General features: G+C 45.4%; 1 long non-coding RNA gene across 2 annotated transcripts in view; it reads right to left on the bottom strand.

Moving 5' to 3' along the window:
• Window positions 1–447: 447 nt before the first annotated feature.
• LOC121014644 (uncharacterized) overlaps window positions 448–24463 on the bottom strand; it is a 32273-nt gene continuing 8257 nt past the window's right edge. For both annotated transcript variants that reach the window (XR_005783326.1, XR_005783325.1), the window contains exons 2-3: window positions 16120–16287; window positions 448–680 (exon numbers count right to left, since the gene is read on the bottom strand). This is a non-coding gene — a long non-coding RNA (uncharacterized LOC121014644). The remainder of the gene's footprint in view (window positions 681–16119; window positions 16288–24463) is intronic.

The following is a 24463-nucleotide window of genomic DNA, read 5'->3' as shown; positions in this document are numbered from 1 at the left end:
ATAAAAAATAAAAAGAAAGTAAATAGACTATAAAGTGAACTTAACAGTAGAAAAAAATAAATTTGTAGAAAAATGAATAAGTAAATTAAAATCTAGTTCTTTGACAAGAAACAAAATTGATTAACATTTGGCAAGTATAATAAAGAAAACAATTTTAATAAAAAAAGATGAGAAATTAGAAACTGATAAACATCAGAGATAAAAAGATTAAATAAATATAAATCTGGAGATCTTTAAAAAACGCTTTTTCTAGTAAATATAAATAGCCAAAAGCAATGCCACAAGATGTGGAAAGTTTGAAATCGACAAGACCTAAGAAAGTTTGGCAGGAACCACCTTCAAAGTAGACTCAGCACCTGACAGACTTCCTGGTCGATTTCTTTAAATTGCCAAGGTTAGAGTAGCTCCTCTGTTACATAAACATTTTCAGAAAGTACCAAAAAAAGGAAGGAAAGTTATTAATTTATTTAACAAATCACATAACCCCGACACCAAAATCTGATGAAGGGAGAAGGTAAAAGGGCAGAGAATCATTGGCGAACGCCATGCAGGGTTGGAAAATGCCAGGTGAACCATCCAGATCACTGATCTCTTCATGCTGGGGTGAGATAGCGGAAATGCCAAGATAAAACCGGAAGGGTGGACGCAGGCAGACATGAGTCACTTCCGTTTTTGAGCCTCTATGTATAAAAAAAATTTTTTTTAATTAAGAAATGACAAAACAATTTTTCAAATATAACAACATTTAACGATAAACACTTTCAATACTTATAAAAATGAAGACAAATACAACTGCGTTAGAACATCACGTGGCGATAATGCCAAGAGTAAAAGCGAAGGCTTTAAAGAAGGGAGATCCTTTCAGCAACAGCCCCTACACACACACACACACACACACACACACACACACACACCACCCCTTCGCCCGCCCCCACACACCTTGTGCTAGATCCCACCGAGGCAGAGAGCAGTCTGCAAGAGGACAGGAAAGTAGAAACTTTCAACGTTCCTGGAAACAACTCTTTTCATGTTTCTGCCTCCTGTGAGTGAGGTATATATACCATGGAGGATATAACCTGGCTGCCAACAGCATTACCACTTATGATGAGATAGTACCAGACCAAAACAGTGTTTATATTATGTGCCATTACCTCTGAAGTTCCAATCATGAAGCCTGCAGAAAGAGACGTTGCCAACCTACCTTGACTACCTTGGCCCATCTCTGCCAGGGATAACCTTCTGCTCCTCAGTTTCTCCTTCCCAGGCCTGCAGATGCCCAGGGAAAAGTCCGGATGTTCAGCCCAGAGCCCTGCTGCCTTCTTCCCCCAGGTTCTGTGCTTATTCTATCCCACCGCTCCTGACTCATTTGTCATTTACTGTAATTTTTATTTCCAGGTGCCCCTTTTGTCTCATTTGGCAAACAGGCCCCTTCACAGCTTTGTGAAGCCATGTCACTAGCCAGTTGGATATTGACAGAAATGGTGTGTGCAATTTCAAGATGTCATTAAAGGAAGAGGCAGGAAATTATCTTCCCTTTTTCTCCTTCCTGCTGGCTGGAATGCAGACATGAGGACTAAAGCTGAAGCATCCATGGATCATGAGGTAAACTTGGGGAATAGAGCCCAACACAGTGGAGCAGATATATATAAGCCCAAAGGCTGTGTAAATCTGAGGCACCAAAGAGAAGAGATTGGCCCAGCACTGGCCTCCTCAGGGGAATGTTCTGCCCCCTGCCTGCTAGGAGAGCATAGGAACCCAGCAGGACTGGATCCTTCTTTGCTAAGGAGGAAAGGCTGCCCATCCCAGCAAAGGCTTGGGTGAGATGCTGATCCTCCTAAGGCAGCAACATCAGCAGTCACCTGTTCTGCATCACCTGCCACCATTCTGCTTTGTATCAGCTGGAGCTCCTACCCACTTTCAAATTGTAGAACAATGCCAGAAAAATTATACTGCTGTTAAGCTAGGTAGAATTAGCACCCCTTCTTGCCTTTATCCCAGTTGGTTTAATAACTGTCTTTGGAGGTCTTATTCTGAGCTACCTAATTGCTACACAATTGCTACCTAACGGCTCCTTTGGCTTTACACTTGGAGAATCAACTACAACTGAGCCTCAGAAGCCCAAATGGGAATTATCAGTGGAGGATGATGTGCCCAAGAATTCCTTTTAGACACAGGGCCCAATCCCTGAGGAATATCCTGGTGTGGGGACCCCCTTCTCACATCCTTCCAGGTGTGGACATCTAACTCCTGCCCCCCATACTGCCTCAGGGGGTCTCACTAGGGCAGAAGCTCTCACTGTTCTTTCCAGAGCTGGAAAGGGGAATGGGACTCCACACCTTCACTCCAAGCTGGCTGGCTAGTCTGAGGAAGACTCAGGGGGCTACGGCTGCACAGACCTCCCCCAAACTTTGACGGGCTCCTGGAAGGAGGGGCAAGAAGAATCCAGGCAAGTGTAAAGAGAGGAGGAGGAGCCAGGCCAACTTAACAACACCCCTGGGAGACTCTTGTGAGTCTTCTCTGAGAATTCCTCAGAGCCTGCATGTCCTCCTCCTCGGGAAGTAGGCGGTACAGTGCAGTTATAACCTACTTATCAGCTAAATCCTCCGGCCACTGAAAATCTAAGCGAGGTTGGCTCACACATCTTTTCCATGACTCGAGGATGTCATGTCATCCCTAGAGATTTCACATATTCATTTGGAGACTTAAGTTTTATGGTCCAATCGGCCTCTACCCGACAGCTTGGACTCACATTGTGCTGACCGACATGTGATTTGCACACAACCAGGGTGACACTGGAAATATTTAACCATCATGGAATAGCCACTGGCAATCAGGGCAGACATCAGCTGTTAACCCTGGGGGTGAAGCCACCACTGCAGGGCAGGTGAGCATGAGCTCTGCGAAGGGTCCCGCATAGGCATGCATATGCCCAGTGATGCTGAAGACAGTGCACTTTACAAATTCTTGAAAGCTCAGAAGAGAGGTCGTTTGTGTACCATACATCTCCTGCTTTTTTCTTGCTAATGAAAACTCATTTTTATTCCAGCATAGGGTCGATGTTCTCCAAAGGTGAGCTCTCCAACAGGAAGGACCAGGAGAGACCAGGAGGTGAACCATGATGGGCCTGAGTGATCATGATAACCCAATTTGCCCGCTGCCGGGTGGATTTAGGTGTAGGCGGCTGAACTCAGAAATACCAGATCTAGCCAGTGTTCTGAAGGGGAGTGTCCTAGAAGCTTCCAGAAAATATTTTCCTTCTTAGTGAAAATAAAAAGATACAAAAGGAAAATCTCTCTCCCGCTCCCTTTCCACCTTCTGCCTTACAAGGCAGTCACATGAGGACCTGTGTCCAGAGTTACATAGATGTGACACAGCCAGGTGGGAGAGTCCACAAGTGGAGGATAGCGATTCAGAGAGACGGGAGGAGCCTGGGCCTGCAGCTCTGGAACCACTGCTCCCCGGACCCTCCTCAGAATCTCCGTTGTTCCAGCCACTTCATGAGAGAGCGTCTGCTTCTTCTGGTCAAAATCTTGACCACAAACAGCTTGTCACCATCTCCTAGTCATCTCTTGTCTCCTCTCTCCACTCCTCTCAAACTGAGACAAAATTTTCCTCATTTTCTCCTGAAAAGCAGGTCAAACAACTCTTATTATTGCTTGGGTCCCTGCCCAAAACCAGCCCTTGCATAGTCTCATCTTGTATCCCCAAGAGCTGAGTCAAGCTATTTATCCCAACAAAGAAAATTCCCTCTCTAGGAAGAATTCTCACTCTAGTCCTGAATATGATTTTTGTCTGAAAAGAAAAAAGAAAGGAAAGGAAAGGGGAGAGAAGGGGAAGGGAGGGGAGGGGAGGGGAGGGGAGGGAAGGAAAGGAAAATTCAGGGCAGATCCCATTCAGGGATCTCCAAGAGATAATTATCTCTACAAATCATGGAAGGCCCTGACTGTCCTTGGCTAGAGATCCAGGAAAACAGCTGAGGAGGCCTGAACCCCTTAAAGAGAACCTATGATTCATTTGTTCACTCTGTCATTCAACATGTATTTATTGAGCACATACTATATGCTATGGACTCAGCAATGACAAAGAGAGAGAATGTCTCTCCCTACGTGGAGCTTACATCCTAAAGGGGTAGACAGATAACCACACACAAAAAAAAACCATAAAACAACCAAACTGGAAAAATAGTTATAAATTGTAATTACCCCCCTGAGGGAAGCAAAGACTGTTGACATTTTAGTGCATTCCATAATTCTAGTAAAAAACTCCAATTCCAAGATTGAGCAGAAGAGTGCCGTGTACCCTGAGGCAGTAAAGAACTCATGGCTTTGAGTAACTCAAAGTAAATGTTGGATGGGAGCCAAGAGGGTGGGGGAGCGGATGGTGAATTAAGAGAGGTAGCCGTCACCAGGAACCGATGGCCTTGAGGCCATGGTAAGGCATCCTAATTTTAATCTAAGTGCACTGGGAGATATTGGAAGGACTGGAACCAGTCAGGCAGCTTAATTATTCTGCTCTGATAAAGGAGAATGGGCTGGCAGTGGGTGGGTCTGGAGGGAGACTACCAACTTCCCCCTCATGAAATGCTTGCCCTGGCCCATCAATGGCACCTTTTGTGAATGAGTGACAGTGGACATGGAAAGAAATGGAACATTCAAGACATATTTTTGGAGTAGAAACAAAAGGCCTTGCTGATAGATTGAATGTGGAAAAACCATAAGGACATTAGTCCTAAGCTTGACTCTTGTACATATTTCCAAGAAAAATAGGAACTGAACACAGATCCCCAAAGCCTGAATGTTGAGAAGTTTCATAATGGAAAAGGGTAAGGAACACCATTTCCTACAAGCATTTACAAAGCACTAATGGTATGCCAGGTACTGTGCTAGGCTCCTGGGAAATAAACTACAAACCCCCCTAGCACTGGAGCGGAGAGGAAGTCTGTTCCGGAATCTTCATGTGGAGGAGGCTAGCTGAGCCAGGAGCCCAAGATTCATCCCTCTGAGATTTATCCTCATCAGGCATCAGCACAGCCTCCTTTTCCAAGCCTCAAAGATTTGCTGGAGTGAGAACATCTGTTTCCACCAACATAGAACTAGATAGCCCGAATGCTTTCCTGTTAGAAAATGAAGACAATTCTGGGTAAAACATGACAAACCCTTTTTAAATGCATAGCTGAGGTTGGAGTAGGGGATGGGGGGTGGTCGTGGTAAGAGAAACCCCCAAAGGCCAAAAAATGAAGAGAAAACAAAACCACATTGGCCTGGGAGAGCTCTCACTTTATCTTATCTCTAGGGGTTGGCTGGCCTTGGAAACCCAAAGATTTGCATATTAATGGCTGCAGCCCTGGGCCTGAGAAAGGGAGGGAGTTGGAATTAAGACCCCCCACAGGAGGGGCGCCTGGGTGGCGCAGTCAGTTAAGCGTCCGACTTCAGCCAGGTCACGATCTCGCGCTCTGTGAGTTCGAGCCCCATGTCGGGCTCTGGGCTGATGGCTCAGAGCCTGGAGCCTGTTTCCGATTCTGAGTCTCCCTCTCTCTCTGACCCTCTCCCGTTCATGCTCTGTCTCTCTCTATCCCAAAAATAAATAAACGTTGAAAAAAAAAAAAAAAAACTTAAAAAAAGACCCCCACAGGAGTCTTTGAAGTGAAAGGGTGCACCAGAAAAAAATCAGTCCACTGGCAAACTGGGACAATGAGGAAGCTGGTCTTACTTAACCTTTTGGTGGAAGAAATGCCACGGGATTTTTTTTTTTTTTTACATTGAAGAGTATTATCTCATAGTAATCCAAGAACTCCAAGCCAAGGACAGAATATAAAAAGTGATCATAGAATGACAAATGCAAAACTGAGGAGAGGTGCCTTGGTGGTGCAGTCAGTTGAAGGTCCAACTCCTGATTTCAGCTCAGGTCATGATCTCAGGGTTAGAGCCCTGAGTTCAAGCCCTGCATCAGGATCCATGCTGTCAGGCTGTCAGCACAGAGCCTGCTTGGGATTCTATGTCTCCCTTTCTCTCTGCTCCTCCCCCTGCACGCTCTAGCTCTGTGTGTGTGTGTGTCTGTCTCTCAAAAATAAATAAACTTAAAAAAGAAAAAACCTCTCTGAGGAGCCCCAGCAGGCCAGATGACAGGGCATATTATCCAAGATTACATTATATGTGAAAAGACAATTGTCAATAAACAGCAAGATTAGAACTCCAGAATCATAAAGATACTTTAAATAATTAACACATCAAAGAAAGAATTACAACACATGGAGAAAAAAAACTTTTCCATGGAAAAAGAACGTTCAACCTATTAGCCGCAGAAATTTAAATTGGAACAGCAATGTGGTACCCTTGTTTGGCATAACAATTATCAACCATTACAGAGTGGTGATACTCAAGGTTCTACGAGTGAGGATAACTGGCCCTTTGTCACCTGCCAGTAGGGTACACCTGATGTCTTGCCTTGGGTGTTCCTGAAGCAAAGCCTGGCATGGTGGCTTGATGGTGATCCCAGGAAGCAGTGTGGAACACGCACAGGGAAACCAAAGGAGAGACGCCAGCCCGGGGTTGTATTATCAGGTAACTCCACAGTTGGTGGCTGGGGCTCAAACCTGCAGGACCTTCTGAGGAGGCTCATGAAATGCATCTTAAAAGTTCCCACCCTGAGTCACCTGGGTGCTTCAGTCCATTAAGCGTCTCTCTCTCTTTTTTTTTTTTTTTTAATGTTTATTTATTTTTGAGAGAAAGGGAGACAAAGTGTGAGCAGGGGAGGAGCAGAGAGAGGGAGACACAGAATCCGAAGCAGGCTCTGAGCTGTCAGCACAGAGCCTGATGTGGGGCTCAAACTCACAAACTGTGAGATCATGACCTGAGCCGAAGTCAGATGCTCAACCAACTGAGCCAACCAGGTGCCCCAAGCATCCAACTCTTGATTTCAGTTCAGGTCATGATCTCACGATTCGTGGGATTGAGCCTCGTGTCAGGCTTTGCGCTGGCAGCAGGGAGCCTGCTCGGGGTTCTCTCTCTCTCTCTCTCTCTCTCTCTCTCTCTCTCCCTCTGTCTCTGCCCCTCCCCCACTTGCACTGTCTCTCTCAAAATAAATAAATGAACATAAAAAAAAAGTTCTCACCCTGGGCAGGGAGGGGAAGCAATCATCTACTGGCCCCATCACCGAAGGTTCAAGTGGGCTCGCAGGCACTAATGCTTCCAGATTGCACACTTGGGTGTTCCAAGGCTTTAGAAATGCCCTAAAGAGGAATCTAGAGGCCACAGAAAGGTTGTCAGGTTGCCCCTCACATAGCTGGTCAAAGGAATGAGGGAACAAGAGGCAGGGCCCAGCAGACTGAAGCAGTGTTTGAAACACCCCACTGACCACACTGCATGCACTTGGTCTCAGGAATCACCCTTCAGAGCATCCACTTAGGGAAATACAACTGACCCTTGGACACCACAGGTTAGAACTGCATGGGTCCACTCATACGTGAATTTTTTTCAACAAACATATTGGGAAGTTTTTTGGAGATCTGTGACAGTTTGAAAAAACTCACGAATAAACAGTGCAGCCTAGAAATATCAAAAAAAAAAAATAAGGAAAGGTGAGGTAGCTCATGTATGAATGCATAAAATATAGATATACTAACCTATTTTATCATTTGCTACCATAAACGATACACACATCTATTATAAAAAGTTAAAATTTAGGGGCACTTGAGTGTGGCTCAGTCGGTTGAGCGTCCAACTTCAGCTCAGGTCATGATCTCACGGTTCATGTGTTTGAGCCCCGCATCGGGCTCTGTGCTGACAGCTCAGAGCCTGGAGCCTGCTTTGGATTCTATGTCTCCCTCTTTCTCTGTCCCTCCCCCACTTACACCCTGTCTCTCTCTCTCTCAAAAATAAATAAACATGAAAAAAAAAACCTTACACATACAAACACAGACTGTACATTATCTTTTCATTTTTGATGTCTGGCGTCAGTTATACATATGACATCTGCAGTGTTTTATGTGACATAAGGCTATACTGATGTACGTACTGACAGATGATTCATAGAGGACACAAACTTGTGGTATCGATAAATACAGGACAGTACTCTAAATGTATTTTCTCTTCCTTACAATTTTCTTAATAACATTTTCTTTTCTCTAGCTTTTTAAAAAAAATTTTTTTACATTTTTATTTATTGTTGAGAGAGAGAAAGAGACAGAGTGTGAGTGGGGGAGGTGCAGAGAGAGAGGGAGACACAGAATCCGAAGCAGGCTCCAGGCTCTGAGCTGTCAGCACAGAGCCCGATGCGGGGCTCGAACTCATGAACTGTGAGATCATGACCCGAGCAGAAGTCGGACGCTCAACCGACTGAGCCACCCAGGTGCCCCTTCTCTAGCTTTATCATAAGAATACAGTACATAATGCATATACCATGCAAACTATATATTCATCAACTATTTATGTTATTGATAAGGTTTTCAGTCAACGGTGGGGTATTAGTCATTAAGTTTTGGGAAAGTCCAAAGTTATATACAGATTTTCAAATGTGTGGGGCGTCAGCACCCCTAACCATCATGTTGTTCAAGGGTCAGCCGTAATCAAAATAGGGGTGACGTATGTACTTAACTATATCTGAAAGGGCTGGAGGGAGGAAAAGAAAGATGGAAGGAGGGAGGAACAATGTCTTTACCCCATTAAGCTTTCCTGTTCAACCATATGTTATCCACTGCCCCAGGGAAAACAGCCACAGCTTAAATGCAAAGAGAAATACAAATAGTTAATTCTTGCTTTTGAGCTTCTGGTGGCCTTAATGGATTAAGGTTGATTTAAGGGATTTCTTTCAAGATTAATTTTACCTGTCCTCAAGTTCTGTTTTACATTTTGATTTTAAAGCTTAACTCCAGCATCAGGTGCAACTTCATAATGCATAGATTGATGCACAAAAATATTAACTGAAGCAGTTAATGGCACAAAAAAAATTGGAAAAAAATCTAACCTAATTGTCCAAAAAGAATGTATTGATTAAGTAAGCAATGATACATTTTGACAATGGATCATTATGCAGTCATTAAAAATGATGTTTACAAAGAGTTTTCAATGATTTGGAGAAATATTCACAATATAATGTTGAGGGGAAAAAGCAAGAAGCAAAATTACATATATAGTATGATCTAGACCGTGTAAAAATGTATAGGAAAAAAGTGGAGCAAACCAGACCATGTTAAAAAAATCTGCCTGAATTTTGAGAATGTTGTGATGTTTCCTCCTTTATGCTCATTTCTATTTTCAGTTTCCAAAATGAGTAAATACTGCTTCTACAATCAAGGAAAGAAAAGCACGTATGTGCCTCAGTGGTGTTGTGGAGGGCAATGGGAAACCTTAGGTCCCAGCATCCCAGATGATGTGACCGTATAGTTCACAGCCCTGCCACATGGCTTCATTTCCATCCGAAGCCTCTGTTGCACCTGTGTGGCTGCTGGGACTGTTCTGACTCATTACTTGTGGCGTTGGCTATCTACCATTCAACATTCATTCGACAGCTGGGGTGAAATCCAGACCAGCCCCTCACTTGATAAACCATAGTATAGGGGATCCTAACGAATGGAGGAAGAGGGGGCTTGGAGGGTGTCTGGCATGTCACTGGCGCAAGTTATCTTTGAGGGAGCAGCCCAGGGCCATGGGCCTTGGAATCAGATGGGTACTCGCTAATTATACAATGGCAGTAGGTAGAATAATGGCCCCCAAAGATGTTTGCGTCCTAATCTCCAGAATCTGTAAATGTGTTACCTTACATGGCAAAAGGGACCTTGCAGAGGTGATTAGTTTAAGGATTTTGAGGTGGGGAAAGTATCCTGTATTATTCAGGAAGACCCAATGTAACCACAAGTGCCCTTCTAAGAGGGAGGCAGGAGGACTGGAGGAAAAGAGAAGGTGTGACGGTACATACAAATCAAAGGTCACAGAGTGAGAGAAAGGCGAAGAGAGGGATTTGAAGATGCTGCACTTTGGGTTTGAAGACGGAAGAAGGGGCCCTAGCCAAGCATGCCTAGCCTTCAGAATCTAGAAAAGGCAAGGGACTAGATTCTCCCCCAGAGCTTCGAGAAGGAACACAGCCTTGTCGACACCTTGATTTTAGGACTTCTGACCTCTGGAACAAATATAAATGAATGAATGAATGAACGAACAAATGAATGAGTAATCTGAGCCACTAAGTTTGTGGCAGTTTGTTAGCACAGCAATAGGAAATGGATACAACTGTGAACAAGCCTATTTCCTCATCTGTAAAGAGAAGCGTGTCATTTGTGTCTCTCCTCATCGTTATGAGCATCAAACCAAATACTGTACTTGCCATGCTTACTAATATGCATAACAAGCATTCAGTAAGCAATAGTTATTCTTTCTCACCCTGTAGGAGATCACCTTACAGCTGAATAGCATTTTGTAGAGCACATGAGAAACATACAATATGGAATAAACTAATCAGCGACGTAGGGAAAGTAGCATGTATATAATGTCACCGCTTTACATATGACACCATCAGGGATGGGGGAAGTTAAGCAAATTGTCTAAGATCACACAGCTATTAGGTGGCAAAGAGAAGATGTTTCACTCTTGACTTTTTTTTTTTAATGTTTATTTTTGATAGAGAGAGAGACAAACAGAAAACAAGCTGGGGAGAGGCAGAGAGAGAGGGAGACACAGAATCTGAAGTAGACTCCAGGCTCTGAGCTGTCAGCACAGAGCCCAATGCGGGGCTTGAACTCATGAACGACAAGATAGTTCCTGAGCTGAAGTCAGATGCCTACCCAACTTGGGCCACCCAGCAGTCCCACACTCTTGACTTTTAGTTCAGTGGTACTTTATTACCCTGTGCTTCTCACCCAGGAAATCTGTTAAATATGCAGATGCCCAGAAAAATCTGGCCCAGGAATCTGCATTTTATCAAGCTCTGTAGTTACTTTTTATACAGGCTGGTCTAGTGACCCTACACTGAGAAATGGTACCCTGCCCCATTTACTGAACAGCTGTCCAACTGCTGAATGCTTCTATCTGTTTCCACTTCTTGGAGGAAATGGGAGGCCACAGATGCCCTGTTATGTTGTTACCTTTATATTTTGAAAAATTTTGAACATACAGAAAGAAGAATTAATTAATGACCACTCATTTACCCACCACCTACATTAAAGAACTACTAGCATTTTGTCCTATTTCCTGCATCTCTCTAGAACCACACATTTTCCTTTTTGGCTGAACTGTCCTAAAGTATATTACAGACACCATGCCATTTTTTTTTAAACTGCATTTTAAAAATAAGGACATTTTCCTGTTGTCTGCAAGAAGCAATCACACTTAATGAAAGTTTTTGAGATCATCTAATATCAATTCTTATATTCAAATTTCCCCAAGTTTCCCCCAAATATCTTTAATAGGTGACTTTTTTTTTTCCAAAATCAGGAAGTATGCTCTATCAATTTTCATGCAGTTAGTCTACACAGAGCTAGAGGATTTCCAGGGTGATGTGCTGATGGGAGTCCCCTAGGTTTTCTGTACCTGAACAAGAACATGGATGAGAGTCTGGTTTTCCCCTGGAGTCTGGGCCTCCCTGTCTCAGGCTCTTGCCCTTTTGAGCTGAGGATTGACAGTAACGGCATTCCCTTTACCAAGGCCACAGAGCCTCTTCTGTGGCCTCTTCCTAGAACTACAGCCCCCTCTCCAGGTTCTGGTAACCACTCAGACCTAGATAAGACCAGGGATCTCAGCTTTTTCTAGCCCAAGGGTATTATACCATACCCTGTTGATTTCTCTTAACCACTGCTCACAACTTTGTAAATATCTTTGTTAATCCCTCTGCAATTACCCCACTTCAGTGTCCCATTGGGACACTGACTGATAAAGTAATGGTACCAGGGATGGCCCTATAGGAAAATAACCCTCAGATGAGATTCTAGAATTGGGTTGCTCACATATTTGAGATGTATGGCAGGGATATCCTCTTGCCAGACAGAGGGAAACAGAATGCAGTTAATCCATAAAATACAGTAGCATCAGGGCACATGGGTAGCTCAGTCAGTTAAGCATCTGATTTGGCTCAGGTCATGATCTCATGGTTCATGAGTTCAAGCCCCACATTGGACTCCCTGCTGTCAGCACAGAACCCCTTTTGATCATCTGCTCCCCTCTCTCTCTGTCCTTCCCTAGCTCATACTCTCTCTGTTTCTCTCAAAAATAAATAAACATTTCAAAAAATAAAATAAAATAAAATAAAATAAAATAAAATAAAATAAAATAAAATAAAATAAAATACAGTGGCATCGTAGTTGTTCCAAATATCACTATGAGTGGCATTAAAAGAATGCGGATGGAAGACACAATGTTGGCAGATCCAGTGGCTTAGCTATGCTGACAGTGGTGATTACTGTGGTGTGGGGTGGCTGATCTATGATAGTCCCAGAGACCATATACAGAGGAGGGATAAATCAAAGGTCCTGAATACTTGGAACATAGATGGAAATGCAGAAAGCCTTGATGGTAGCTTTGAGAGAGTCACAGATCTCTTGTTGGGCAGCTATGCCCAGGGACTGATTATAAAGGTGACATACATACAGAGTCTATTAAATGTTCAATCCCACTAGAATTCTTATGCCTTCCACTGGTACAAAAGTGAGACACTGATTCATAGGACATTTGGGCAGACACAGATGTGGCAAGTCACCTCAGGACTTGTTCCACAGCCCTCACTGCCTCCAGGCCCATAGCAAGAGTTATGTCCTAGTATAGCCCAGATGGAGAAGGACAAAGCATGGTACAGGGGAGAGAGAGCCTATACATCAAAAGGGTTGCAGAACCCCCAGGAGGAGCCTGGGAAGCATATATAGGAGGGAGTCGTAAGAGCATTGAATGGGAGAATTTAATGGTACAGGCGTGCTCACCCAAGATTCAGGACTTCATGTGCTGGCTTGAGCAGCTGGGAGTGGCAGTCATAGCTATACTGGCCAACAAAAGCCTGGACTCAACAGTGGCTGGCCGTTAATGAGGACTTTTGTAGCATTCTGAGAAGGAAACTGAAGGTTTGGGAGGTTAAGAATGTTGGAGGGGATCTATTCTATACAACATGCACAGCCACACCTTAACCACACTCCCCAGGAGGCCAGAGGATACTCTCCTCTCAAGGCCAGAAGAATTCCACTGTGAAGTGTTCACAGACCTTGAAAAGCTTTTGGCTGTTTTCTGTAAGCAGGAAATGACAATGGGAGAGGTTGCAATGAAATTAGACTCCTTGGTTTAAATGGAAAAAACGGGATCCCAGTGTAGTCGGGGTCAGGAGTCTCAAAGCCACAGTGGACACAATTACCATAATAAGGTGTGAAACTGGAGTGGTAATTAGAAAGTTTGGGTCTGTAGGGATCTCTGGCACTGGCTACCTAATCATGGGTTCCTCAGGACTGCAGTGGATGTACAGACTATTGAGGTGCTACTTGACATATATAATTCTGGGTCTAGTGGGGAAAATCATGGTGGACAATCAGGATTTACCGTGTTTGGACCCAGAGGCCCAGAATCCTTTGACTTGGGGGCAAAGGTGAGGGAGTCTCTTTGAACAAGCACCTGAAATGTGGCCATACCTCTATGCTGTGAATCTTCCCCAATCTTTCCCCAGAGAGACCAGAGGCCATTAAACGAAATGGGGAAAGGGAACTATCCAGAACTTTCAGGGACTGTTAGATTCTGTTTCTGAACTCACGCTAACCACAGGAGATTCAAACTGGCACAGTGGTCCACAAGTCATAGTGTGAGCTCAAGGAGATCGGGTGATAAATGGAATAGCAGTAGTCCAAGTCTATCTTACAGTGGGTCCAATAAGACTGAGAAACCACACTCGTCTTACCTTCCCAGTGCCAGAATGTATAATAATAATAGATATGTTACCTACTCACAGAATCTCACACTGGCTTCCTGACCCATGGAATGAGGCCATTATGGCAGTTCCAAGTGGGAAATGTCCCTTCCAAATGGAACTTCCCTCTCCCCCACACCAAGACAGTGAACCCAAAGAAATATAGTAACCCTGTCAGAATTGCACAGATTAATGTAACCATCAAATACTTAAAAGATGCAGGAGTGGTAATTACTACCACATTAACATCTAACTCATGTTTAGTGTAGAAACCAGATGGATTGTAGAGAATGACTATAGATTATGGAGAATTCAGTCACATGGTGATGCCAATCGCAACTGTAGTTCCAGATGGGTATCTCAACCAAAACAAATAAAAACACCCTTGGCACCTGCTAGGTGCAGCTACAGGCCTAGAAAAGGGTTTTTTCCAATTCCCAGCAGCAAAGCTAGTTGCCTTCACATGGCAAGGACAGCAGTACACTTCCACCTGAGGTTTTTATGACAAGGCTTCATCCACTACCTTGCTATCGCACTATTGTACTACAGTCCACAGAACTTGATCATTTTGATATCTAAAAACAAATCAGTGGGGGGCCTGGGTGGCTCAGTCGATTAAGCGTCTGACTTCAGCTCAGGTCACGATCTCGCGGTCTGTGAGTTCGAGCCCCGCATTGGGCTCTGGACTGATGGCTCAGAGCCTGGAGCCTGCTTCTGATTCTGTGTCTCCCTCTCTCTCTGCCCCTTCCCCATTCATGCTCTGTCTCTCTCTGTCTCAAAAATAAATAAAACATTAAAAAAATAAATAAATAAAAAATAAAAACAAATCACTGTATTTCATTGGTGACATTGTGCCAATTGCACCTGGTGCACAGGAAGTGGCAAATATTTTCGGTGCCTTAATAAGAAGTATGCATTTTGGGAGATAGGAGATAAATCCCATGAAAGTTCAGAGGCCTTCCACATTGTGAAATTTCTAGGGACCCAGGGGTGTGAACGATGTCAGGAATGAGTGACAAATTGCTCCATCTTGCACTTCCTACCACAAAGTGATTTGATATTTGGTAGATCTGTGGATTTTGGGGAATAACATATACCACCCTTAGGTACGCTGCTCTGACCCATTCAAGCTGCCAGTTTTGAGGGATGCCAAATCAAGAAATACAAGCTGCTCTGCCTCTGGGACTACACAAGTAAGCAGACCCAGTGGTAGAGAAAGTGTTCAGACATAGACTATAAAATGCTGTCTGTAGCCTCAGGAGAACTCTAATGGGAGAACTACATGGATATCGCTAAGGTGTGAGGTGTGTGGCCTCTTTTGCTGACTATTCTTCATTGACAAAGCAGTTCCCCACTTGTCACTAGGCTCTGATAGAACCTAGACCTGGTCACACAATATCATGTGACTATGTGACAGACACCACCATTGTGAGCTGAGCATTATCTTATCTACCAATTCAGGCACAAGCAAATTGCATGAGCACAGTGATGGTTAATCTACATATCACCTTAGCTGGGGCAAAGTGCCCTGATATTCAGTCAAATATTATTCTTGATGTTTCTGTGAGGGTAGATTGGTGACAAGGAGAACTGGGAAGGGATATATGGATAGACGTCAATGAATGGGCCAAGGTTGTGAAAATATTTACGTTCTATGTGAGTGCCTACCAGAGGGCATATTGGGACTAACTCAATGGAACCATGAAAAAGTAGCTTGCTCCACCCTTTCCTGAGATAGAAGCTGTGGTAGTCTCAACAACATGGACTTCACCTCCCCAAGGTTAACATAATCAGTGCCACAGCTGAATGCCCTTGCTGCCATCAGCAGAGGTCAGTGCTGAGTTCCCAAGTATGGGATTATTCCCTAAGCTGAATAGCCAGTCACCTAGTGACAGGTTGATGACACTGAATCTCTTCCGGCACTGTGGGGGCAGTGACTTGTCCTTAAAATGAATAGATACATACTCTACATTTATTTGTGCTTTACCCGCTCATAATGCTCTGCCAGCACCATCCTTCCCTACAGAATGCCTTATTCATCACTGTTAATCACATTGCCTATGACCAGGAAACTCATTTCTTAAAAGTAAAAAGAAAGTGCAGTAGAGAGTTTGTTCCAATTAAATTCATGTGGTCTTTCCACATGCCTCAGAAAGTAGATGGCTTCATATTCCAGTTGAATGGCCCACTGAAGGCTCAGTTACTATGCCTGCTGGAAGACCGCAGTCTGCAAAACCTGCTATTGGACACGGTACATACCTTAAACCAGCAGCCAATGTATGGTGCTGTCCCATAGACGGAATGCCCAAGTCTGGAAACCAGACTGGGAGCATGGATGTGGGCGTGGCCTCTCACTGTTGTATCCTCTTAAGGGATGTTTGCTTCTGATCCTGGCAACCTTGGGCTCATTGGCCTCAGTGGAGGTCCCTGTGAACCAGAAAACATGGGTGAGGTTCTGTTAAGTCAGAAGCTGCTACTGCCTTCTAACGATTTTCAGCTTCTCATTCTACTGAACCAATAATCAAAAAAGAGGGCATGCCACTCACCAAGGTGATCTGCTTACCAAGGAGAAATTGGGTCACCACTATACAATGAGGTCAGGAAGGACCAAATGCAGAATCCAAGACTTCATACACCACCATTGAGTATTCTCTTCACTAGATTACTCATCAGTGGAAAACTGAGGCAACCCAAAAAAGATAGTGCCACCAAAGGACATAGATTATGAAGAAAAGAGGGTAAAAAAACCCTGATCAGTTGAGGTGGTAGCAAAGAGTTAGGAAATGTGTAATAGGTAATAAAAGAAGGAAGACACAATTATCAACTTGAGTCTCATGACCAGGTATAGAAGGAGGGATAATAGCAGCTTTTATGTTAATTACTTGATTCTCTTCCTTCACTTTTACCCCCAAACCTTACATGAAGAGCATTATGGTTAACACTTTAGGTTTCAGATGGGAGTACGATGTCATTCAGTAACTAATGGGATTTTGTACGTCCTGGGGCTGGGGACATGACGTCTTCATCTGGACAAGGTGGATGATGAAGGGCAAAAGGTGTGAAAAGTGTTGGATATTCTCTTTCTTCCACTCTGTACTCTGTTCCTGGAAACTGGCCTCTGTGGACCAGATCTATGGGCTCCTTTGTCTTCAGCATCCACTTGGGTTTGGCCATGGGAGGCTCTGACAGGAGGCTGGAGGAAGAAGACAATGAGGTCATAGCCATCAGCTCCTTAGTTTCCATCAGATCCTTCCCATCACATCACAGGTTGTCAGTGGCCACATTCCTTTACTAAAGGTTACAGTACTTTACCCTCCAGGTTCTAGTCCCCACACCTCCTCTTCTTCTCCTCAAGCAGAGGGGTGGTAATGGCACTCTACTCCCAAGATGATTCACTAAATGTTGCTGATTTCCCCTGACCCGACAAATACTCTTGTAAGTAGTCCCTTTATTAAACCCTTCTCAACTATTCCATTTGGATAATCTATCACAGTCCTCACCAACACAGCCCAGTTCAGTCAGGCTGAATCTAGAGCAGATATTTTCTCAGATTAGTGCCCATCCTCACCTGTTCTGAGTGGGCCTAATTCAAGGCTCTTGAATTTGATTCACCTGTCTATATCCTGTATAAAAGTTTTCAGTGCCACACATATTCAGACACTTTTTCACCAACCTTCTGAATAAATAATCAGGAACTTTTTCAACAAAGCTCTCCTAGGGGTGTCTTTGTGGTTCAGTTGGTTAAGCGTCCAGCTTTGGTGCAGGTCATGATCTCACGGTTTGTGAATTCGAGCCTCGCATCAGGCTCTGTGCTGACAGCTCAGAGCCTGGAGCCTCCTTCGGGCTCTGTGTCTCACTCTCTCTCTGCCCCTCTCCTGCTCATGCCTGTCTCTCTCAGTCTCTCATAAATAAATATTTTAAAAATTACAAGGAAAAAAAAAAGCTCTCCTAGCCTCAACTGGTATGACTAGCTTGCTTGGGGAAGAGTTGCAATGGACTGAATGTCTGTATCTCCCCGAAATGTGTATGTTGAAATCTTAACCCCCACTATGATGGTATAAGGAGGTGGAAACTTTGGGAGGTAAGTAGGTCAGGAGGGTGGAACCCTCATGAATGGAATTAGTGGCCTACCAAAAAAAAAAAGGACCACAGAGACTCTTCTCTATGCCATGTGAGGATACAATGAGAAGTCATCAGTCTATGGGCTGGAAGAGGTCCTCACCAGAACCTGACCATGCTGGTACCCTGGTCTCAGACTTCCAGACTCCAAAACTGTGTTTCTGCTATTTATAAGCCACCCAACCTACTGTACTTATGGTAGCAGCTCAGACACACTAAGGTGACAATTCTAGAGCATTGGCCTCTGTCACTAAAACATCTTTGGAAGAATGTCCCAAATGGTAAGCCAACTGGAGTGCTGCAGATGAGCTCCAAGAATGCCATGGGAGATGATCCCCTCATCCTTCTGGGCAGCTGAGCAGGGCCTGAGTAGCTGGAGCAGCCTCACCTCCGAATCCTCGAAGGGCAGCCCCCAGGGAAGTGGCATGCACTTGGTCCTGCAGGCAGCTTGCACAATGAGAAATACCCCCACACCTGTGGTTTTGCCTCCACCACTTGCCCAAGGACTCTGGCAGCCAGACACAAAGTCTGTACCTGCTGTTCATGGACACGACCATGAGCTACTCCAGGACTTTGTGTTCCATGTGCCAGGGGGCGTGGCCCACAGCCCAAAGAAGGCCCCTAGGGTGGCAGGGGTTCCCGCAGGCACAGCTCTATCTCCAGCTTCGCGTACACTGGATACTTTTGTTGTTATTTTGGTTGATATGCCTTTTAGTGGTGCCCAAGTGAGCCGATGACAATGCATGTTTTTTTTAAGTTTATGTATTTATTCTGAGAGAGAGAGAGAGAGAGAGAGAGAGAGAGAGAGAGAAAGACCTCGCATGCTAGTCGGGGAGGGACAGAGAGAGAATCCTAAGCAGGCTCTGCACTGTCAGCATGGAGCCCACTGAGGGACTCAAATTCACAGACAGTGAGATCAGGACATGAGCCGAAATCAAGAATTGGACGCTTAACCGACTGAGACACCCAGGCATCCCTAACAATGCATGTTTATTCTGCAAATTAGGACTTCTTTATTCTGAAATAGTTGATATGAAATAAATTAGTTTGGATTTGGAATTCTATTTACATCATACACACACAAATCAACATTACATATGGCACAAAGAAAAAGAAGGGCTATTAGATTCCTTAAACATAAACATATATAATAATATAAATATATGTATTAGATTTACTCACTAAATACATTTAAATATATACCAGATCTGCTTAAATATAAATATATACATAAATGTAAGTGTTGTAAATATTGGAATGGTGTAAAACATTGTCTTACATTTTGTTGCCCATTATACATACATATCTTCTCCATCGGCCACAGTTTTCCATATAAATGTTATCATCTCTGTGGTGCCATGTTGTGAAAAGGTCTGGGAAGCACTGCTCTACGGTAACAACACACGTGATTTCCCCACCTCCCATACCTGTCATGCCCACAGCATATTAGCACAAACCACAACTAGGGATTAAACCTTGAACTGAACATCTGAATTAAAGGCTTCCCTAAACATAGACACAACTCTCTCTAATCCTTTCCCTCATAAACACAGAAATAATTCCCCATGGGGCTAATGCAGTCACATACACACATTATGTCCTCAGAGATTACCCTGATATGGGAGTATAAATTGACCTGGGGAGGAGAGGGTTGATTCTGAAGAGTAAAAGGGACAAAATGACCAGTAAATGGTTCGAGTAAAATTCTAACTCAGAAATCTGGCATGTCACAGGAACTATGTTACCTAGCTGCAGTCAACATTGACAGGTCTGAGCTTGAAATGCCTTGGTTCTCAGGCCCCTACATCCTTCTAGGCCCACTAATGAAAAGGGTGAGTTCAAGAAAGGAGAGTGGAAGTGAGGGGCAACATGAATGAACCAGACACAAAATAGTGCAGTCTGTGATTATATTTTATAAAGAATAAAAACAGGCTAATGTAACATACAGTGTTAGCAATCAGGATAGTGTTTAACACAGGTGGGGTGGTGGAAGCAAAGGTGGAAAGGGGGCACAAGAGAGGCTTCGGGGTTGCTGATACCGTAGGTTGCTTAATCTGAATGTTGGTTATGTGGGCTGCGTCTTTGAAATTGATCGCGATGTGTACTTAACTACGCGTCCAGGTTTGTGTGTGTTTATTTTGCCTCAATAAAAACATGTTAAATGAAATGGCGGAGGGCTCATACTAACACAAAAATTCTTGGTAGTTAGACCCAGGTATAGAGGACAGAAAACAAAAATGAAAATCCAGGGGCCCTAGCTGACCACAAGCTGAACCGAAATAATAAGTCAGTGTTATTAGAAGCAAAGAAACAAAGATCACCTGATAACTTGGGCTATAATAAAGGATAGTTGTATGACTTACAGAGATTGTAAAGTAATTCTTCTATGCTACAGTGTAGCTACTTGAACTGTGATCAGAAAAATGGGTAGTTTTGATTAACATCCCTTCAAAAGGACATTGAAAACCAGAGAGGATTCAGAGAAGAGCAATAGAGGTAATTAAAGATATGGGAAATAGACTTTAAAAAAAGGTTAAAAGTAGTGCTTTTTTTTGTTTTTTGTTTTTTGTTTTTGTTTTTTTTTTTTTTTGGTTGGGTGCTGGTTCTCTTCGCTTGATAAATGGTCACATGACTCCCCACCCTTTCCTCTAGTTCTTTGCCCCATCTGCCTCTTCTTTATTGGCAGGTGGACTTGTAAGAGCCAAATACGTCAGCCGATGTTAATTTATTGAGCAGATATGTCCATGTCATTCTAAAAGAAAAAAGATGTTAGGTCATTAAAAAGCACCAGTCAGAATAATTGGGGTGGCTGAGCTTAAGGAAGAGAAGACTTGATTGGCCTTAAAATAGCTGAAGATTTCTGAGAAGGAAGTTCATCAGTCATTCTTTACCTCTGACAAATTGAAAGTAAATGATCTTAAAATAAAGCAAAGATTTCAGCAGACCAGAAAGACTCATTCATTTAATGAGGGCCAGGGGGACAAGGCCCTCACAAGGCCAGGGGGACACTCAAGAGGAAAATTAGGATATTCTCACTAGACTAGGTTCTCTCTAACATCATAATCTTTATTATCTCCTGGATAATGAGTTTGATTTTATTTGTACCAACAATACCTTACATTTGTAACGCCTTAGAGTTCTCCTCCAGGGACATGTTTATGCCCATTTGCCTCAACTCGGAACCCTGCCTTTGAATCAGGGCTGCCAGAGAGGAATCTGCCACAGAAAGGAAGCCCCAGAGGCAGCCGGTGGGCAGGCCCTGGCCCTGCAGTCCTCCTGCTCCCTGGGGGCTGCAGGCTGGGGGCTGGGGGCTGGGGGCTGGTCTGCCAGCCTGGAGGATGGAGGCAGGGGCTGCCGGCTGTCGCCAGTCACCATGGTGACCTCGCAGCCCGCAGCTGCTCTCCCCACCATCTGAAGATGTGGGAAGGGTTCCGGAGGCAGGCTGGGGGCGGTGGGCGGTCCCAGAAGTGGCCGAAGCCTAGGGAAGTCCTGGGACTTGCTCTGCACAGCCAGTGGCCTCTTCTGCGGCTCCCAGCCGAATGCAGGGTCAGCTTCGGAGCAAGCTTTGCCAGAACAGCCTGAGAAATGTCTCCTGGCGCTAACATGCTCCTTCCTCCACCACTCACTGCCCTGGGAAAGTCTGAGGCCTGGAAAAGAGACCACGGCTGAAGGCCATTTTTTTCAAGTGAAAACAGAATGACGTGGAATCTTAGGTTTAGGCCAAGACTTTGTTACCTTGTCCACCCAGTATTTTGTCCATGTTGTAACTGTCGCTGGTGCAGGGCCTTCGGCACAGCCGCTAGGCTCGAATCCCGAAGAGGAAGCCGCCCTGCCTCTAAACAACCTGCTGCCCTTCCAGCGGCCCCTTTGCTCAGCACCCCCCTTCGCCCCCGCCCTGCACACTCCAGCCCCTAGACTCAAGCAGCACCCCCTGCGTGGCACCTGCCGCCTGGCACACACAGCAGGGCCCGGGCCAGCGCCCGAGGGAGCCAACAGCTGGCAGGCCATCTCTCAGCCCGGCGCCTGCCCTGCTGAGCCTCAGGGAGGAGGGGAGTCCCGGGGGAAGGGGCGGGGGGGGGGGCTCTTAATGGGGGAGTCTCTCCAGCAAGACATCTGCTCCCCTGGCCGCGAGATCTGAAGGGCGGATGCAGGAGATCCGAGGGGGCGGGGCGTCAAGGCAGCCCCTACCCCGCAGCTGTGCCAAGCACCGGCTCCCACTCTTCGTGGCCACAGTCTGTCCCTTTCAAGCCTCGCTCTTCTCCCCTCCCCCCCTCAGCTGGCGGCTCGGGAAATAGAAGTATCACCAGCAAACTGCCACGGAAAAACAAAGCTGTCTGCTGGCGGCCTTCCCAGCCTGCCCGGGCTCCCCTGCCCACCCCCACCGCGGCCCCTTCCTGACACGCGGCTCCCCCACCCCGAGCAGCTCTGGGCCCCCGGCCAGGTCAGTGCAGGACCCCTTCTTGCTCTCCGGTCTGGTCGCTGCCCCTGTCAGATGCCGGGAGGATTGCTGGGCTGCAGTACTGGGCCCTGGGGGACGGAAGTGACAGATGAACAAGGGGACTTCTTCTCACTAAATCACCAGTCTGGAGCCTCCCTGGCGGCTCTTGAAGAAGCGGCCCCCCCCACCCCTGTTGGATCTCTCTCTCTTGGCCACAGCTCCTGGACTGAATGGGGTGGATGGGGGCTTCAATCCCCTGAGCCGGGGGAGTTGGCTTTTGGGCGAAAGCTCTATCAGCGACCCCACGCCAATTCTACCAGCCTGGTTGGGAGCAAAGAAAGAGCCTGTCATCACACCTTGATTAGCATAAGGATTTAAAAACCAACAAACAAGCAGTTCTGCCCTTGGCCTTGCCAGAGAGAGCAGTTTACAGACTAAGGGGCCCAGACATTTATGTTGCCCAAGACTCTCAGGCAACCTGGGGTTTTTTCTCCAGGCACACTGCTGACTGAGCCCAGAATACAAGCAGAGATCATGCAGGAGGCAACAACATGCGGGATCTCCAGGTCCAGTCACTCTGGGAATCTTGTCCCCAGAGACTAGTGGAACCCTGTCTACAAGACAGTACTGTCCTGCTGGCCTAAGCAATCCAAGAACACTCCTTTTCGGAAGTCCCCAAATCAGGGTACAACAGCAGAAGGACAAGACCACGCCCACACTCACACACCCAAAACAGGCCATCCTTTGGCAGCTTGTAATCATTGTCCAATTGCTTCTGGTTTCTGGGTTTTGCAGTTTGGGCCATCCTCCTGGTGATGCAGAGATACATCAGAAAACTCGTAGAAAGTTGAGCTTGTTTTCTAGGTGACCACAGGGCAGGGAGCCCTGTAACACTCCAGCCCATGTCACTTTCCTGCACTGGTCATCAGCCTCCTGCAGCCTACTGGCCTCTGAACACCCCCAGGCTGGCTAAGGGCTGGCAGGTGGCCTGGGAATTCTATGGCTCCCAGAGTTTCCACCTGCCTGGATACACAGAGAATACAGATCAGAACAAGCATTGTGCATCATAACATCACAAGAGCCAGTGTGTGTGTGTGTGTGTGTGTGTGTGTGTGTGTGTGTGTGTGTGAGGCTGGGGGGAACCAGCACTCCCAGCCTGACTCCTTCCTTAGCACCCCCGCTCACCCTCAGCTGCCCCAATTTATCCTGCGCTTAACCAAGATCCTTGATGAGCACATCTCCATCATAGCATCATAGCATCATCCATTCATTTGACCTCTCTAGCTCCGTGAAGTGACAGCAGAGGCTGTGTCTTGTTTGTGGCCTAGGGCAGCAAGCACTTCCCAGCGAGTGTTTGTGAATCAACTCTTCCAGAGTGTTCTCTAATTCCCAGCTCAGCCATCCACCCCCTCGTGTCAACGAGACATGAGCTAGCCTGGTCTCCTTGGCTCTTCAGCCTTCTCACCATCCACACCCAAGCAAATGGAGCATGAATTTTTAATGAATTAGGCAAGCCCCATGCTTTTAATAGGCCAAAAATGGGAAAACACTTATCTATATACACAGAACAGGCTTTATTCTCCTAGGAGTTCCATCAGAGAATACAATATAAGAGGTGATCAAACAACAAAAACTAATAACAACAACAAAATCCCAACCAAACAAAAACTAAAAAAGAAAGGAGAGAAGAGGGGGCAGGGAGGGAGACGTGGGATCTCTCTTCGAACCACCCCTTGCCAGCACTCAGCCCTCCTCAGACATTGTACCCAAGTCCCTGGAAGCCACAGAAACAGACGTAGTGCACATAGCAGGTGCCCAGTGCACCCATGGGAAGAATACTGCTCTGGATGCAGGAAAATCTGGATACCAATCATGGGATACATTCTGGAATACACCACTTGGCTTCTCTGAACTCATGTTTTCCTGCAAAATAATGATAAGCCTGCCCTGCCTGCCTCACAGGAGGGTTGTGAGGAATAAATGGGATCAGAACCAGGAGAGGGAGAGTCCAGCACTCCTTCCAAGGAAAGTGTGGAGGTGATGAGC

Source organism: Herpailurus yagouaroundi, unplaced genomic scaffold, assembly GCF_014898765.1.
Source record: "Herpailurus yagouaroundi ecotype Mexico unplaced genomic scaffold, PumYag 203, whole genome shotgun sequence".
Classification (NCBI taxonomy): Eukaryota; Metazoa; Chordata; class Mammalia; order Carnivora; family Felidae; genus Herpailurus; species Herpailurus yagouaroundi.
The sequence above is the reverse complement of the archived record's forward strand: the minus strand, read 5'-3'. Positions and strand labels throughout refer to the sequence as shown.